At 41.8% G+C, this 17,574-nt stretch overlaps 1 long non-coding RNA gene across 1 annotated transcript in view; it reads right to left on the reverse strand.

Annotated features, from left to right (window-relative positions):
* Nucleotides 1-702: 702 nt before the first annotated feature.
* LOC113583529 overlaps nt 703-17,574 on the reverse strand; it is a 35,682-nt gene continuing 18,810 nt past the window's right edge. Inside the window, exons 2-4 of the long non-coding RNA XR_003411300.2 lie at nt 2,818-2,903; nt 2,167-2,236; nt 703-1,503 (exon numbers count right to left, since the gene is read on the reverse strand). This is a non-coding gene — a long non-coding RNA (uncharacterized LOC113583529). The remainder of the gene's footprint in view (nt 1,504-2,166; nt 2,237-2,817; nt 2,904-17,574) is intronic.

The raw sequence follows: 17,574 nt of genomic DNA on the forward strand, positions 1-17,574 counted from the left end.
ACTTCTAGGATTAAACATGAGAAGTGGGGTCAAGTAATGACATTTAGTGCTTTGCAAAGTTCTGATTTTCAGTATTCAAGCTGATCTTCCAAGGCCCAACATCGTGAAACATCTACTTTGTCTTTTTATAATTTTCAACTTTTACAAGTCTCTGATTTGAAGCCTCAAGATCATGTGTGAACAACTAATAAACAGTTCCATAACTGTGCTGATGGAACATTCCTTGACTCTGCTGTGTGTCACACTGTGACATTTCCAAAGTTAGCTGATCGCACCCAAAACATATCCTCAGCTCTACTAGAGAAATTCCAGCTGGTTCTCCATCAGGACCAGTCTGTATCCCCTCCTCAAAACATTAAATACAATGATATTTCTTACAAATCCCCCATGTTCCTGTCAGTCATGGTCATTGATTTTTCCAAACGTCCACCGGGAGGAGTGTTGGTGAAATTAATGCATTTGTTTTGAGGTTCACTTATGTCGGTGTCTTATTGAAAAGAAGCTTCTGAGTGAAACCAAGAGTGCAAAGCATAAGACAAAAGACAGGTGGCCAATGATAATGTATGGGAGTAGGAATGAAATGGCATTCTCTCTCTCTCTCTCTCTCTCTCTCTCTCTCTCTCTCTCTCTCTCTCTCTCTCTCTCTCTCCCTCTCTCAATCTCTCTCTAACTCCCACTCTCTCTCTCTCTCTCTCTCTCTCTCTTTCCCTCTCTCTCTCTCTCTCTCTCTCTCTCTCTCTCTCTCTCTCTCAGTTCAGTAGAGTCGAGATTAGAAAGTTGCTGTTTATGAAAATGTAGGCTTTGCATTTGAACTGTCCCAGTGGCATGCAGCGTGTGAAATATTACTCACGGAAGAAGTCAATTAAACTTGGAAAAATTACACTTTCCACAACAGATGAATGTTGTGAATATAACATTTTTATACATATGGAAACGAAGGCAGGGTGCGTTTCAAATAGATGCCATAAACGGCACTGTATAGATCGTAAAATGTAGGTATGACACAGGTGGTGTCTCATAGCACCGTGCCTGATAAAAGCTCACAGCACAGAGCCTGATAAAAGCTTGCTTGTGTGCTTGCAATATTTTCCGTTCACCCTTATAAAAACTCACCGCCTTCCCACAGAGATTTCTTGTGATTATGAGATCAGCTGAAGGCTGTTCATACCTGCAAGAGCACACAGCCACCCCCCCACACACACACACACAAGTGTTCTACACACTGTTGCTTTTCCACTTTCCCATTAGTTATGTAGACACCGCAGACATCTTTAATTGGTCTGTGAACAATGAAATATTCAGTCTCTCTCCCTGTCTTAAGCCACGTTCATAGCTCTCGTCTCCTGACTGCCTTGAAGCCGGTATTGGGGGGGTCTGTATGTTCCTGTACCAGCAGCCTCTGTCTGACACAGTTGCTAGGCAACGGCAAGCTGGTTCCTCGGAGCGCGTCTTCGATCGGTGACGCATTGACGAGTGAGGGGAGTTGACCTTGAGGGGGCCCTGCTGCAGAGGGTGAGATGGGAGGAGGGAGGGAGAGAGGGAGGGAGAGAGGGAGGGAGAGAAAGATGGGAAGAAGAGAGAGGGACTGAGAGAGAGAGAGATTGACAGATGATAATAATAGTAATAACAATATGTAGCTTGGTGTTAAGCAGTGATTGTTGCAAAAGAATGATAACCTCAATTTATCTCATTCCACAGTTTTCTATACATACCATAAAAAAGGAAATGATCCAAGCATTTGCTTACTACATGCTGAGCAGGGCATCCGGGGTCATTTGACTGAAATAGATATACCACTGCTTTTATCCTGGCTGGCCAACCAGTTAGATAAGCTATAAGCTACGTTAAATGTAATTACCTTACAAGTCACTTAAAAAATGTAATTACCTCAACTACAAGCTACTCTAAATATATAGTTAGTTAAGATACAAGGTACTAAACGCAGTTCAGCTAAAGAAAAGGTTAAAGCCGTCCTGCAGGGAAAACTAACCATCTGTGCTACCAGTTACATGGCAAAAGCATTTCAGCCGCACTGTACTTACAAACATTACTGATTTATGCTCAGGATTAAAAATGCACATTGTCTAAACTGACAAAACGAAAATGTAGCATTATAATAATAAAATAATGATACACTGAACACTCAAAAAATATTTAACATCTTACCTAAGGTTTCTTTCTGCCTAACTGTTTCTGCAGTACTTCCATCCCAGTGATTTACAATGTCAAGTCATAACTGAAATAGAACATGCTTTAAATCAGGAGTGACACATGGTGACATCTGTGTGTCGTATCTGATTTGAAATAATAGGCTCTCTGGACATGACCCCAGACCTGTAGGCATGCTGGATATGACCCCTGACCCGTAGGCTCCCTGAACATAACCCCTGACCTGTAGGCATTCTGGAAACGACCCCTGACCCGGATGGTTCCCTGAACACAACCTCTGACCCATAGGCATTCTGGACACAACTCCTGACTTGTAGGTTCTCTGGACACAACCCTTGACCCGTAAGTATCCTGGATTTGACCCCTGACCTGTAGGATCCCTAGACATGACCCTTGTTATGACCCCATAGGCTCCCTGGATATGACCCCAAACTCATAGGCATCCTAGACATAACCCCTGACCCATAGGCCCCCTGGATACAACCCCTGACCTGTATGCATCCTTGATATAACCCCTGACCCATAAGCTATAATGGACTGGTTATAAATACAGGACAAAATCTCACCTCACCTACTGTAGGGATTTTTGATCTGGTGGTGGTGAAATAGTTCTTGCTTTTCTGTTTGGAAACAGTAACAGCCACCTACCAGCAATCACCTGCAGGGCGGCGTAGCAGCGAGGTAGCTTTCCATCTGTCCACAGCGCTGCAGCACGGAGTCCCAGCTAGGAGCATCTCCAAATAAGATTCATTAAAATTCAGAACAAATGGGAAATGAACAGAATGGTGACAGCAGAATGTTAAAATGATTACACACACAGAGTTCAGTGCAGCACGATATTAAACTGATTACACAAAGCAGTAGTACGGAGACCTACTTAAGATTGTGCATGTGCGTGCGTGCGTCTGTGTGTGTGTGTGTGTGTACATGTGCGTGCATGTATGTCTGTGTGTGTCCAAGGTCATGGGTTCAGTTGCCAGGCAGCACGTGTACTGTGTCACACTGATAAATATGTATGGTCATCTGAACAAGAGCGTCTGTTAAATGCCATAAATGCAAGTGGGTGTGCTGCTTAGTGACATTAATATTGAGCCGCAGTAAGTACCATCCTCATAAAGTCAAACAACGTGTTACACTCGCAGTCCTTTCCAATCTCACATCCCTCAGTGGTTCCACAAAGAGAAAAAGGTCATTAATTCTTACACTAGTGCATAACAGACCCAGATCAAGGTTAAATGACTCAATACATAAAATCATGTGCCTGTATCCATCTTTATTTTACATTAGGTGCGAGTCATTTTTCTTCTGCTCCCGTGACATGACAGCAGAGAGAAATTGAGAGATAGACTTTGAATTATATGACTTTAGTAAGGTGCAACCATATTTGGAAATTCAAAGTTTTTCTACATAGGTCCTTAATACAGGATTTTAAATTTAAACATATATAGCACCATCTTTGAGGTTATTACTCAAAGATTTATGCTTAACTTTCCAACAAATAATTTTAAAGCTTGGCTTATGTTTCAAATGCATATTTGACCCAGAAATCTTATCGGGATTTTATATTCAGTGATAATGTGAGAGAAAAATGAGTGAGCCAGACAAGTGAGTTATTCCGGGAGTTCACTATTCGTGTTTTAAACTCCTCCAATTCACTGTTACTCTAATCTCCCTCACAATCCCTGTGTGGGCAGAGCATCCCAGACTGAAGAGGAAGCTCACTGTGTCATAAAAGACAGAGCCAAAATGGAGGGTTACGGTTAGGGTTAGGGTTAGAGTTAGGGTTAGAGCTAGAGCTAGGGTTAGGGTTAGGGTTAGGGTTTAGGGTTAGGGTTAGGGTTAGGGTTAGGGTTAGGGTTAGGGTTAGAGCTAGAGTTAGAGTTAGGGTTAGGGTTAAGGTTAGGGTTAGGGTTAGGGTTAGGGTTAGAGTTAGAGTTAGGGTTAAGGTTAGGGTTAGGGTTAGGGTTAGGGTTAGAGTTAGAGTTAGGGTTAGGGTTAGGGTTAGGGTTAGGGTTAGGGTTAGGGTTAGGGTTCGAGTTCAGTTAGAGTCAGGGTTCGGGTTAGGCTTTAAGGTTAGGGTTAGGGTTAGAGTTAGAGTTAGGGTTAGGGTTAGGGTTAGGGTTAGAGTTAGAGTTAGGGTTAGGTTAGGGTTAGAGTTAGAGTTAGGGTTAGGGTTAGGTTAGGGTTAGGGTTAGGGTTAGGGTTAGGGTTCGGGTTCGGGTTAGAGTTAGGGTTAGGGTTAGGGTTCGGGTTAGGGTTAGGGTTAGAGTTAGAGTTAGGGTTAGGGTTAGGGTTAGAGTTAGAGTTAGGGTTAGGGTTAGGTTAGGGTTAGGGTTAGGGTTCGGGTTCGGGTTAGAGTCAGGGTTCAGGTTAGGCTTTACGGTTAGGGTTAGGGTTAGGTTTGTGGTTAGGGTCTCATCGAGAGGTGAAGAACCTCTGACCTGGTATATGAGACCAATTTGTTCAGCAGAGGGTCTGACTCCCTCAGAGTAGCACTGATGACTGATTGATTTTCCTCTGCATGATCACAGGGAATGTATACATAAAGAATAAATAAATAAATATACATATATCTTTGAAAACACAAGATATGATGTAAGGCGATCATTGAGAGGTTCATGTAAAATGGCAGAAAAAGAATAAGAACAGATGTGGACTCAAACATATCCAATCACAGTAAGATTTAGCGATTGTGTCAGAGTAATGACTTCAGGCAGACTTGGGGAAGTTCAGTGTTTCCATCTATAGTGTCCTGTGCTGCATTCACACAGGAAGGACTACGTGTCTTTTAGCGTGTGTCTGCGAAACTGGCTGTGTACACTGCAGTGTTATGGAGACAGGAAACACTCTGCAGATATTACATAGGATAGTTTGCTCACTGGATACCATAGCATAAGGATTTAGTCAGGCAGTTCCAGGCATTAAAATATGACCACTGGGAAATTAACGGTTTAATGCCAAAAGGTTCTGTCATCAAGTTCTGGGTTAATTAGCTCTAAGACTCAAAGCTATAGGGCACATTTAATAAAAGATTCAAATCCATCAGTCTGACTATGTTGCTATGCAACATCAATACTATTAGAGTTACTTCATGAAGAAGCCAGAGCACAGCTTTAATGCAGGGGAGATGTAGGCGTTACACAAGCAAGCAGAAGACAGCTTCACCAGGTCTCTTTCAGAAACGGCCGTCAGAAGTGACTGTTTGAAGGAGATCAGGGAGATAATCCATAATCATGGACTCAAAGCCAGAACAATGAGCGTTAGGAAGTGCTGAGGAATGCTGAGGAAGGCTGAGGAAGGCTGAGGAAGGCTGAGAATGACGAACAGGAACTTCAACATGTGTTACACTGGTGTGAGCCATTATGATATGTTCTAACATACAAAATGTCATATTAAAAATGTTACATAAATTAAGATCTGCATGTCAAATCGAAAGTCATGTGATAGAAAGAATATATGAAATATCTGAAATATATGAAAATAAAATAAATGAAAATTGTATTTATCTATATTTAAAGGGGAAAGAAATAATGTAAAAATGTTTTAGAATAGCAGACATTTATAAAGTCATGATCATGTATGAATTTTACAAACCTGTTGCAATACAAGGCTCAAGGAACACTATACGTGCAGAGTTAGAGTTAGAGTTAGAGTTAGAGGCAGGACCGGAGTTAGAGTTAGAGTTAGAGTTAGAGGAAGGATCAGAGTTAAAGTTAGAGGCAGGACTAAAGATAGAGTTGGAGTTAGAGTTATAGTTAGAGGCAGGACCGGAGTTACAGTTACAGTTAGAGTTAGAGGCAGGACCAGAGTTTGATTTATAGTTAGAGGCAAGACCAGGGATTGAGTTAGAGTTTGAGGCAGGACCGGAGTTAGAGTTAGCGTTAGAGGCAGGACCAGAGTTAGAGTTAGAAATAGAGGCACACCCGGAGTTAGAGTTAGAGTTAGAGGCATAATCAGAGTTAGAGTTAGAAGCAGATATGAGGAAGGGTGGAGGCAGGAGAGGCACACAGTTGGCCAGAGAGGAGCAGGGCCCAAATGGAAACGGTCTGGGGAGAAGGTCTCAGGTCCTGTCCTCAGGCTCCGGAAGGTCTGGTGGGTCTAAGAGGAGATATGATGGCTTTGGGGTTACATTCTCTCCCAGAAAAGCAGGCTTCAACCGGGTCAGGACAAAGTGGGACACACCCACCACATCTTTAGCTGTAGCAAATAATTAAATAAAAAAATAAATGGTAATAAAAAAAAAGAGTGTTTACAGGAAAAAGAGGTTTAAACATCGAATTAGAAATATTAATAACTTCAAACATAATGGATCACGGAGATTGATCTGCGTACAGAGCAGGGGCCTTTGTAGGCTTCTGCAAAGGATTCTGGGTAAGCTTCTGTAGACCTCTGTGTAAGACACATCATCTCTCCACCAGGTACAGGATGGTACAGAAAAACAACCTTACGTAAGATGTAATTTAAAAAAAAGAGAGAAGTCTTCTCTTGGACTGTAACGGTACCAAGCTCCGACTGGTATAGGTATTGAATATCAATTTGCATATATTGAATAATGTATAAATTGGAAATAATGGTGGAAACTTCAAAGAACTATATGTAAAAAGGAATGGGAATTATATAATCACCCTTGAAAAAGTGTATAAATTAAAGTCTTGTGTATCCTTCAGACCCTCCAGAGGGTGCCTCAAATGCCTGTTATCTTGAACTTGCAAGAAAGGATGAGACCAGCCATTTTCTTCTACTAATACTGAAGTCTGCGTCTTTATTTTCTATTTGAATGTTTAATTTTAAAACTAGCTGATTGGGGATTTACTAGAGTAGGTGAAGACCGTATGAGGCGTCTTCAGATGTTACAACCACATTTCCGGACGTTGGCCACACAGTGCTTATGTGACGGTGAGTGCCGCAAGTCTCGAGCCTTTGATGACATCGGGCTGTAATCAAACGATTCTTCTGAGAGCAAATCAAATTAATAATTGCACACTCACTGTCACAGATCAGCGGTGAAGATTTAATTAGGATTAGATATAACTGATAGATGCACGATGAAAGTAGATATTATATGCCAATTCCACAGGCAAGAAAAAAATATATTCTTTTTATACATATATATAATATGCACATTTGATGATGTGATGTGCACACCTCAAGTGTTTGCATCGCTCTCAGAGAGTGCTGACTGAAGAATTTCTTGAGAGTACGTTGCAAAGGGAGTTTGGGTTTACTGTGTGACTTCAAAGAAACAATTCTCCCCGTAAAGCTGCGGTTTGAGTAGAGTCATGCTGCTGTTCATTATATTAAAAATATAAAAACAGTTGAAGGGCTTTCTCAAGTTGTGGAGGTTTCTGCTGATAGTCCATATGAGGAAATGCTAACGGGGCAGTAAGTCAGGACAAAAATGTCTGCAGGAAGTAGATTTGCATTTTTAATTCTGCAAAATGTACTTATTGGTGCATTGGCCATAGACACAATGAGGACACTAATCCCATGAGGACAAAAACAACTGAAAGAGTCAGTAGCGTTGCCAGGGATTAAAGAAGGGGAAGGGATTCAATCGCATTACATTAGAATTACCCAGTGCAGTGCAGTACCAGACACCACCATGTGCAGTTCATGGTCGAGAGTTTGTCATTTCATTATTGAAAGCGTCGATCTACTATCAGCCAATCTTGGCACATTAAAAGCATTAATAGGCACAGAAATTAAAATGCTTTATGGCAGTTCCACTGTTTTTTATTTCTTTTTCACAACTGAACTGAAAAGGGGTTTTTATGTGACTTTTATGTGATGGAAAACCCATCACTAATGCAGCTAGCTGGTTTTAGCTGTTGAACACAAATGTAAAATTCCATGGGACTGATTGGGTAATGATGCTTCTGACCAAAGCAGGGGTTAGCCAATGAAATGTGATTAAACAAATTGAGGGATATCTTTGTTTGATGTCTTCAGCTTTGATGTTTTATGGACATCGTTGTCGTGTAATTTCTGCTGCACCGCATGTAGGTGTTGTAAACTCAGCCCCCATTAGTAAATATTCGGGACTGTTATAAAATAATTTAGGGGGGTTGGAACCCCAAATGTATGTCCCTCCAAGCACCCTGGCAAACCCCACAGATACTCATGTGGTGACAGCATTCAGTTCAGTGGGATCAGTTTGATAAACTGTGATGTATTCCGATCTATATTTTCATTCAGATTGACTTGTTTACTGTCATAGCTGAATTTAATTTGCATAGAGCCAGCAGAAGCAAAAGGTTTGGGTTTCTGAATGAATTTTTTTTTTAAACCAGCGTTGCCTCAGAACCTTACAAATGAAGCAGATTTCAAAGAATAACAAAATGGTTCCCGGAACTAGGCTTGTTACTGTCTCTCAGGAAATTAACACTCTAGTACTAATCATGGCATTTGTTCTGTGAAGTATCCCTGAGGTATCCCTGTACTAAGACCTGTACTAATCACGGTGTTTGTTCTATGAGGTATCCTTGGTGAAGCAAGTTCTCAGTATAACAGATGGCCATAAAACGCTCCTGAAACTTAATGTTTTCTTCAATTTTATTAAAAATTAAATATGAATTAATTTTTCTTTTTGTGGATGACAAGTGTCTTTGTCTTTGTAAAGGTGGAATGTTGATGTGTGATTAGAGTCAGAAGTAAATATTTTGTAACCAAATAAAATGTGTTTTCCCTCTATTCTTCTATTCTAAAGTACTTCTGCAGTATAACTGTTCCTCTTAAATATACACTCACCCTCTAGAGTCTGACTGTATGCAAAAGGTCTTTAAAGGTCTATCTGTCATAAGAAAATTTGGCAACTGCACTTTTGAAAGCATCAGCTACCTGTACCTTTTAGAACATTTCACGACAAGCTGACCAATAGAAATAGTCCAATAGAAATCAATCCAGTAGAAACAGTCCAATAGCATCAGTCCATATTTGCATGCTGTAGATCCACTGGCCAATGGTAAGTACATTTTAATTTTATTTTTATCTTTATTTTACGTTGACATACAAAGTGCATCTATAACACCACCTATACAGAAACATCACCACTGAGAAGCTACATGACAGTTCTATACCACGTATTTACTTTTAAGAGTTTTGTATGTCACATATGTGATATAACATCTGACACCCTGATCCCCTGACCCTAACTCCCTGACCCCATGGCCCCTGACCCTGACCTGGATCCTGACCCCCCCTCCCTGACCCTGACCCTGACCCTGATCCTAACACCCTAATCCCCTGACCCCTTGGCCCTAACTCCCTATCCCTGACCCTTACCCCATGGCCCCTGACCCTGATCCTGACACACTGATCCCCTGACCTTCACTCCATGACCCTGACCACCCAGCCCTGACTCCTTGACCCTGACCCCCTGACCCTAGCTCCCTGACAGTCTGACACCATGACTGAGAAAATCCGCCAGGGAATTGTCCTTCAGAAACAAGAATTATGAGAGCTTTGTGATCTGACATAAAGCACTGATATTTATCTTCTCTGTTGTTTTTAAAATTTAATCCTTGTTTTGTGTAATTAATTAGATTTGCTTTGCTGTGTCAGACATTGAACATGCCACCTACAGCAAAGCAGGCATTTTAGAAAAGGGTCAGAGTTTTATTACAGTAGGTCTACATTTTTTAAATCTGGTCAAGGAAGGAAACCGAAATGGTTCTGCATGTCTGCTGTCTTGTTTCACTGTAGGGTTTGGGGGATCATGGAATTTAGGGTGAGAAGCATAGAGAGCTTTTGAGATTGTCATGTAAGCCTGTGCATGTGTGATCATGCTAGTCTGAAGACTTTTGTTTTGTTATTACTTATGCTGTATTCTTGCACTGTCAACATTATTAGCTAAAATAGTGGTCACTGAAGAAACTCTACATTAATGAGTGATGTCACATCCTGTTATCCCAGTTTGCTTTATCACTGAAGCAGTTCCCTGCACATGCTCATATGTGGTATTTATGCTAATTTCCTTGCTATGTAAACTGATCTTTGGTTGATTTTCAGTTACAAGCAGGTCAGTTCAGAGGGTCAGTCAATTATCCTGGGTCTTGGAAGACATGGTATTGTCCCTCTGACTTAGGAGACATTAGAGCTTGTTCTTAGGGTTAGGGTTAACCATATCCTAACACTAGTCTAAATTTCTATATATAGATATAAGCTATAGAAGTGTACAGAAGTGTGCTATAGAAGTTTATAGAAGTGAATGGAAGTGTATAGAAGTGTATAGAAGTGTGCCATAGAAGAGTATAGATGTGTAAAGTAGACTTGTAACTTCATACTTTAGAGAGATCTAGAGGACACCTAGTAGAAAAGCTGCTGAATACTTTATGTCTGCTCCAAATTGCCAACTTTGTCTTGCAAGACCCTGGTGAATCAGGAAATGTGGAGCATGACAGAAATATCATCTCCGGCATCCACATCCACGTTACAAACCCCCCCGAAAATAAAAGGTGCTTTTCAGGGTTGGGTTTTTTTTTTGACATTTTCTTCTGTATTAGATGAGCTCAAATGGAACCTAAATGACAGGAAAAAGCGTGAATGTGAATGGATGTCTTGGCCCAAGTGTGTATTACAGTTTAAACCCTGAATGATCACTGTGCTATATATATACAACCTGTGACATGGAGCATCATAGCGTAGATGGAAAGTTGTTTCAAAATAATCTTACAATGGGAATGCGTGTGCCTTTTAAATGTTTAAATATCCACAAAGTGTTTCAGAATGCCACGCATGGCTGGAGCGTGTCGGGTGCCATTATACGTCCTTGGATGCTGTAATTGTAAGGGTGGAGAAAGTACCAACAAAAAGAAAAAAGACACTTAGTTTGAAATCTAACTTTAGACGAATCTGGAGGCTAAAGCAAAAAAAGACCACGCAGAAGCCAAAAAATAAAAAATAAAACACACACCCATTCAGACAGAAGTCCTTTAGGAGAGGTGATTACACAGATGTGGTTTTTACACGTTAATGGAGGTGAAAACACCAAAATATGAGAGATGATTGCACAGATGGGATTACACAGATTTAGGAGAGGTGATTACCCATCTCAAGGTTGCAAAATGATATTAATACATGTATTGGAAAAGGCTCTTAACCGGTGAAGCTTCACCGTGCTGCATTAGCCCACACGCTACACCAAACATCAACCAGCCGTAAGGACACTAAGGACATACAGAACAACCATAATGTCTTTAATTAGTGGTAGCCAGTGACTTAGAGAGAGTGAAAACTTGTGCAATAAAGAAGCAGCCATGTGCAAGTTTAGTGAGAAGAGAGCTCAGAGCAGGAAGGGAACACACGGAGCGTGAATCAGCCAGCACAAACTGACGTAAGAGTCTTCACCACGTGTGCTGAAGAGCGCTCGCACGACACACCAGAGAGCTGGCAAATTTGGAACTGGTGTCCAGTGGTGGAAAAAAAAACAAAAAACAGAGTTCGGTGAAAACCAAAGAAAAATAAAACCATACCAAAATACAATCCAAACCGCCATCCCGAAAGAAGCGACAGCGACAAACGCGTCGAAAACCGGGAGTGTAGATGTGGAAGTAGTGGAGGGACGTGAACCTCGTGAGCCATGTGCTTCTAAGCAGAGGAAAACATTTATTCTGGATCTCAGACCTGGTACTAAGGACACAGCAGGGGAACAGCAGGATGCTGGACACTCACAGTAGTTATTACCACAGGAGCTTAAAGCATCTGTACACAGGACGTGTGTGTGTAGCTGTGCACAGGACGCGTGTGTGTACATCTGTATGCAGTACGTGTGTGTACAGCTGTATACGGGACGTGTGTGTGTAAAACTGTATACAGGACATGTGTGTGTAGCTGTATACAGGAATTGTATGTATATAGCTGTATACGGGACGTGTGTGTGTCCCACCCAGACTGCACACGCACCGTCCATGGTGAGCACATGATTGGCTGACGTGACTGGGTTTGCTGGTCAGGTTTTGTGACTCAGTGCCCGTGAGTGTGACTGCCGCTGGCCTCCGGCAGCCTGAGGAAGTGAGACATGGAGCACAGCAGTTTTCCCGTTTAGTGCGGATGCACGCTGCCCCTGTCAGGGCACGTAAACTAGCGGCAGAGTGCAGTTATGTTTCATACCTCAGACCTGTTTTAGTCTCAGACGGTGCTGAGCCGTGTTACTCCCTCAACTGCACAATGTAATTAGACAGGTGTAATGTAATTAAAGAACATGTTTAAAAAATGTTTCAGAGGGAGAAAAGAGGGGGAGAGAGATAGAGGAATGGAGAGATAGAGGAATAGGGAAGAAGATAAAGAGGAGGAGAGGAGAAACAGAGCCTGAAAGAGCTGAAACAGAGTGAGACAGGAGGTCATGTTCAGCTCGAAGAGTGCATTCTGTTGCCATGTCCTCAGGGTGTGTGCGTGTGTGTGTGTGTGTATAGGTGAGTGGGATGGTAGAGAATGTGAGGAGCTTTAGTGTATATGAAAGTGTGTGTGTGTGTATAGTGTCTTTATGAAGTGTGTGTGTGTTTGTGCGTGTGTGTGTGTGTGTGTATATATATATATATATATATATATATATATATATATATATATATATATATATATATATAAACACACACACAGACACACTTTCATATACACAATATATATATATATATATACACACAGACACGCACACACACACACACACACTCACACACACACTCACACACACTCACACACACTCACTCACACACTCACACACACTCACTCACACACTCACACACACTCACTCACACACTCACTCACACACTCACACACACACTCTATTTGGTTGGCATTTCTCATTCAGAGCTCGCTGTGCTCACCTCCGTATCTCAGCCTCTGCCTGTTCTCCACATCACTATTGCCAGTCCTTTCTCACACTCATTTTCCGTTTCTCTCTCTCTGTCATTCATCTCTCACTTAGCGCCTTCCTTCTGTCGCTCACTTCAGTCTCTCTTATTCTTCTTTACTGTCTCTCATTCTCTTTTTTATTCTCTTCCTCCTTTACGCGACGGGCATCAAAAATAAGGGACGCGGACTCAAGCCGTGGGGCACAAAAAAAAAAAAACGTTTCATACGAAACGAAAGCGAAACACCAACATGCACAGGTTTGCAACGCAGCGGCATCTCGCAAACGGCACAGAATGTCGGCCGTCAAAGGGGCCCTAAACACACACACTGACGAGGAGGATAGCAAAGGTTGGGCGGCATGACACATTACGCGACTAACAAGGAGGCGTGGCAACATGTGGGGTACCACGTCCAGCACAACAACAGCACACAGCCAAGGGGCAGGGCTGAACCATGCGGACTAGCGCTGTGGGAGCGTGTCGTGACACAATCTCTCTCTTATTGTTGCTCTTCTAATTATGATTTTATTCTCTCTCTTCTGTACTCTGTCACTTCTTCAGTTCACTTCCAGCGATGTTAAGTATGTTTTCTTCTTCTTCCTGCCCGACCATGCGACGTGGCGCAGGTCAGCAGAACTGACGTCTTGGAGTTGCTCTGTTCTGGTTTCACTTGTTCCTTTCTTTAAATTAGGCCTGCCATTACAGCTCTGTGTTGTCCTGCTGTCACGAATGGCCACCTTCCTGGCATTCCTGTTTCCATAGTTTCCCTGTCGCGTCTTTGTTTTCCTTTACTTCCTTGTTGTTCCGTTCCTTCATTTCGTTTTTTTTTGCACTTGTCATTCCTTTTAACCATTCCTCCTCTCCAGTCCTTGTTTTGGTTTCAGTTCCACCCCCTGGTCTGTATCCCCACCAGTAATTATGTTCACCTGTGTCTGGTTTGTTTCATCAGCCTTGGCTATTTAAGCCCTGGGTTTTGTCTTTCCGTTTGTCGGTTATTTCGATAAGTTCAGTTTCTTCTGTCACGTTCAGATTATTCCCGCTATCTCTGTCGTTTGCCTAGTTCGTGTGTTACCTTGCCTTAGTGTTTTCCCCATGTCTCTGTTTTATTTGCCTCCCTCATTGATTAAAGAACCTCCTGCATCTGCATTCTACCTCTCATCTCGTCCCAGCTAAATCGTTACACCTGGATACCTCGGCAGGAGCTTCAGGTGGACGGTTGCGATGTCGTGTTCTCGGGACCCACCTTGTGAAGTGGCGTATTTTTCACCTGTTCATTACTACATAAACAGTTTATTCCCAGTGTGATTTCAGTTCCCTACCGCGCCATCACTCAACAAGACTCTGTTCCAGTGCTCTCTTGGTTGCAAAACTATTCCTCTGACTCAGGGGTTATATGACAACTTACTAGGCCATTTTGTAGGCTTCATTCATTCTTCTGCCAATTTTTCAATATAGCTTTTTGGAGAATACTGTTTTCAAGGTTCTCGCACCTACCCAAATGCTAGGTCAACTAGAAGGTGAGGATGACCATACAGGAGAAAGAAAAGAGAATATCAAGTGAATTCATGCATGGTGCAGCTGTAAAACTGTGCAATGTTTCTTTCCTTTTTTTTCTCCAAGTGCCTGAACTATCAATGCAGACGCATCCATTTGAATCTCTCAGCTGGGATCCTCTGTGTGTGTTAGGGACATGTTCTGGAATGTCTCGCATCTAATAGTTCCTGCAACATTCTGAAAAGTCCTTCCTCAAATTCCCAACCCTGATCGTGGTGTAGTTTAGGTAGATACCCAAAACCAGGTGTTACATGCCCCTGGTTGGTGGCAAAATCAACAGAGGACTGTGTGTGTGTGTGTGTGTGTGTGTGTGTGTGTGTGTGTGTGTGAGCCATGTGTAAACTAGCCAAGGATGAGACCAACACCAGTAACCTCTGTGTTTGTCAATTTACTTGTACCAATAAAATCAGTCATGAGAGCACATAGTTCAGAGCATTAGAACAATTCTAGTGAGTGACCATAAAGTACGTGTGGACGTTGTGGATGGTGGCAAAGAAATGAAAATATTAAAATAGCTTCCCTACCTACCGCATGCCTTTCCTGATCAACAGTGCAATGAAGTGGCACCCACCCCTAATCTGCCACCTATACATTGAAGTCACCTGTAACCATGTTACCTGACTTGTCCACACAGACAGATAGGGGAAACATATCAGCAATCTTGTAAGTAAACTAAACAGTATCGTTCGTACGCTGTTACCGGATGCTTTAAATAATAACTCTCAAGTATGCCCCGAATCAGCGCTGAATACTTTCGCAGGAGATCTGTCTTTAAAGCAGTAGTTCCGCCCCATCTTGGCCCACTAGGCTGCTTATTGGTTTACCGGAAACAGGGAAAAGTAACCAATACAAAAAACACAGATGTGCACACCTGGCATGCAACACCAGGAATGAAGTCACTGTGAGAGGATGAGATGCAACAATGTAACCACAACACCAACAATAATGTGGGTGTCAGAAGACAAAGACTGATCAAAGAAAACATCTAAATTACATATGGGCAGCAGACGGAAAACATCCAAGGCTTTCCTTAATCAAGGGTGTAATCTTATATGGAACAGTAAAACATCTGTCTTATCAGCATTAATCTGCTAGAGATTAATAAACTGTCTAGTCCCTGACTGCATCCAGCTCAGATAAAAGCTCAGATAGCCTAATTGGGTCATGGGCGCCATGTGTGTGTCCCACCCAAACTGCACACGCACCGTCCATGGTGAGCACATGATTGGCTGACGTGACTGGGTTTGCTGGTCAGGTTTTGTGACTCCGTGCCCGTGAGTGTGACTGCCGCTGGCCTCCGGCAGCCTGAGGAAGTGAGACATGGAGCACAGCAGTTTTCCCGTTTAGTGCGGATGCACGCTGCCCCTGTCAGGGCATGTAAACTAGCAGCAGAGTGCAGTTATGTTTCATACCTCAGACCTGTTTTAGTCTCAGACGGTGCTGAGCCGTGTTAGTCCCTCAACTGCACAATGTGACTAGACAGGTGTAATGTAATTAAAGAACATGTTTAAAAACTGTTTCAGAGTATTTTAAAGTAATATGCAATATTAAACCTTTACTATTATTTGACCCAGAGGCATTAAATATAATAAAATAACACAGATCCAAAAACAGAACCCGGAGTGACACTACAAGGTAGTGGGGAGGTCACAGACTTAAAATTGCCAATAGACACATTAAAACGTCTCTCAGAGACATAAGATATAAACCAGTCTAATGCTATTCGTGATATATCTACACAATCCCATAACTATTATTAATGAAAATGGTGATCTGTGATGAACACCGAGCTAAGGTTGAGCAGCAGCAGTACCATACAATCACCAACATCAGAAGTAAAAACATGAGTTTAGATATAGGCCTGTAGGGTCTAAATTGGGTTTTATTAAAGGCCGAATGACATGTTTAAAATAAGAAGGAACACATCCTAGAAGAGGGTTTCATTCTCCTTATCAGACAGGTTTGAGAGTCCAATAGGGCATGAAGGATGACTAATATTGAATAAACAGGTCACATTCAGATTATTCAAGACAATACCTTCTCAATAAAAATGAAAACAATCTATCATGGTCACTAACAAAAACATGGTGGTGTGGAAGGAGTTGGTGAAATAATGTTAATTATAGTATCAAATTTTGTATTTTTCTTTGAGAAAGAAATTAAATTAGCAAAGTTAACATTCAGGGCTTCCTTTACTAAAAACATTGAAAGAAAAACAGATCCTTGTGGTACCCGCAATGCACTTCTTGCCGAGTGCCTTTACATAATCACTTATCCCTGTGACACTGCTGTCTAAGACAACAGACACCATCGATCAACCGAGCAGAATGGTTGCAGGTGGTTGTAATCCTGGCCTTAAAAGGTGTCACTATTACCAGTAACTTAGTGCAACACTCATTAAGACTGAATTAAAAACTCAACATCCTTACAGTTAAAATCAAAATGAAACTGCAGAAAACTGATCTTCCGAACTATGTTTAATAATGTGAGTATATGCTCTCCCTTATGATGAAGCATGATCAGGACTCAAGTTAAAATCTCCCATTAGCATGAATTTGTCCAGTTTAGTCATAAAGTCAAATAAATCCATAAATTCCAATAAAACCTGAACATCTGGGCCAGGAGGTCAGTATATTAAATCACAATAAAACAGTACTAGCCTACCAACTTTTTTCAGTTGGAGTTCAAATGTATTAAGGGGTTCAGTGCTCATGGACTGGCAAGAATAATGATTTTTCCAGACTCCAGCGAGACCTCCACCACACCCAGATTGATGCGGAGTCTCGATGAAAGAGTACTTCATAGGGCACAGCTCTTTTAGACAAAAATAATTCCATATTCCTCTGCCAGGTGTAAGTCAAAATTAAATCAGCTTTTTTTACTGACAAACAAGTTGTTTAAAGCATGAGTCTTATTGGCCACGCAGCAAACATTTCTGGACCCATTTTAAATGAGTAAGTCACTGTATCTTCATTATCACAGAGAACATTAAGAGTACAAGCCGACG

The sequence above is a fragment of the Electrophorus electricus genome, chromosome 16 (assembly GCF_013358815.1).
Source record: "Electrophorus electricus isolate fEleEle1 chromosome 16, fEleEle1.pri, whole genome shotgun sequence".
NCBI lineage: Eukaryota > Metazoa > Chordata > Actinopteri > Gymnotiformes > Gymnotidae > Electrophorus > Electrophorus electricus.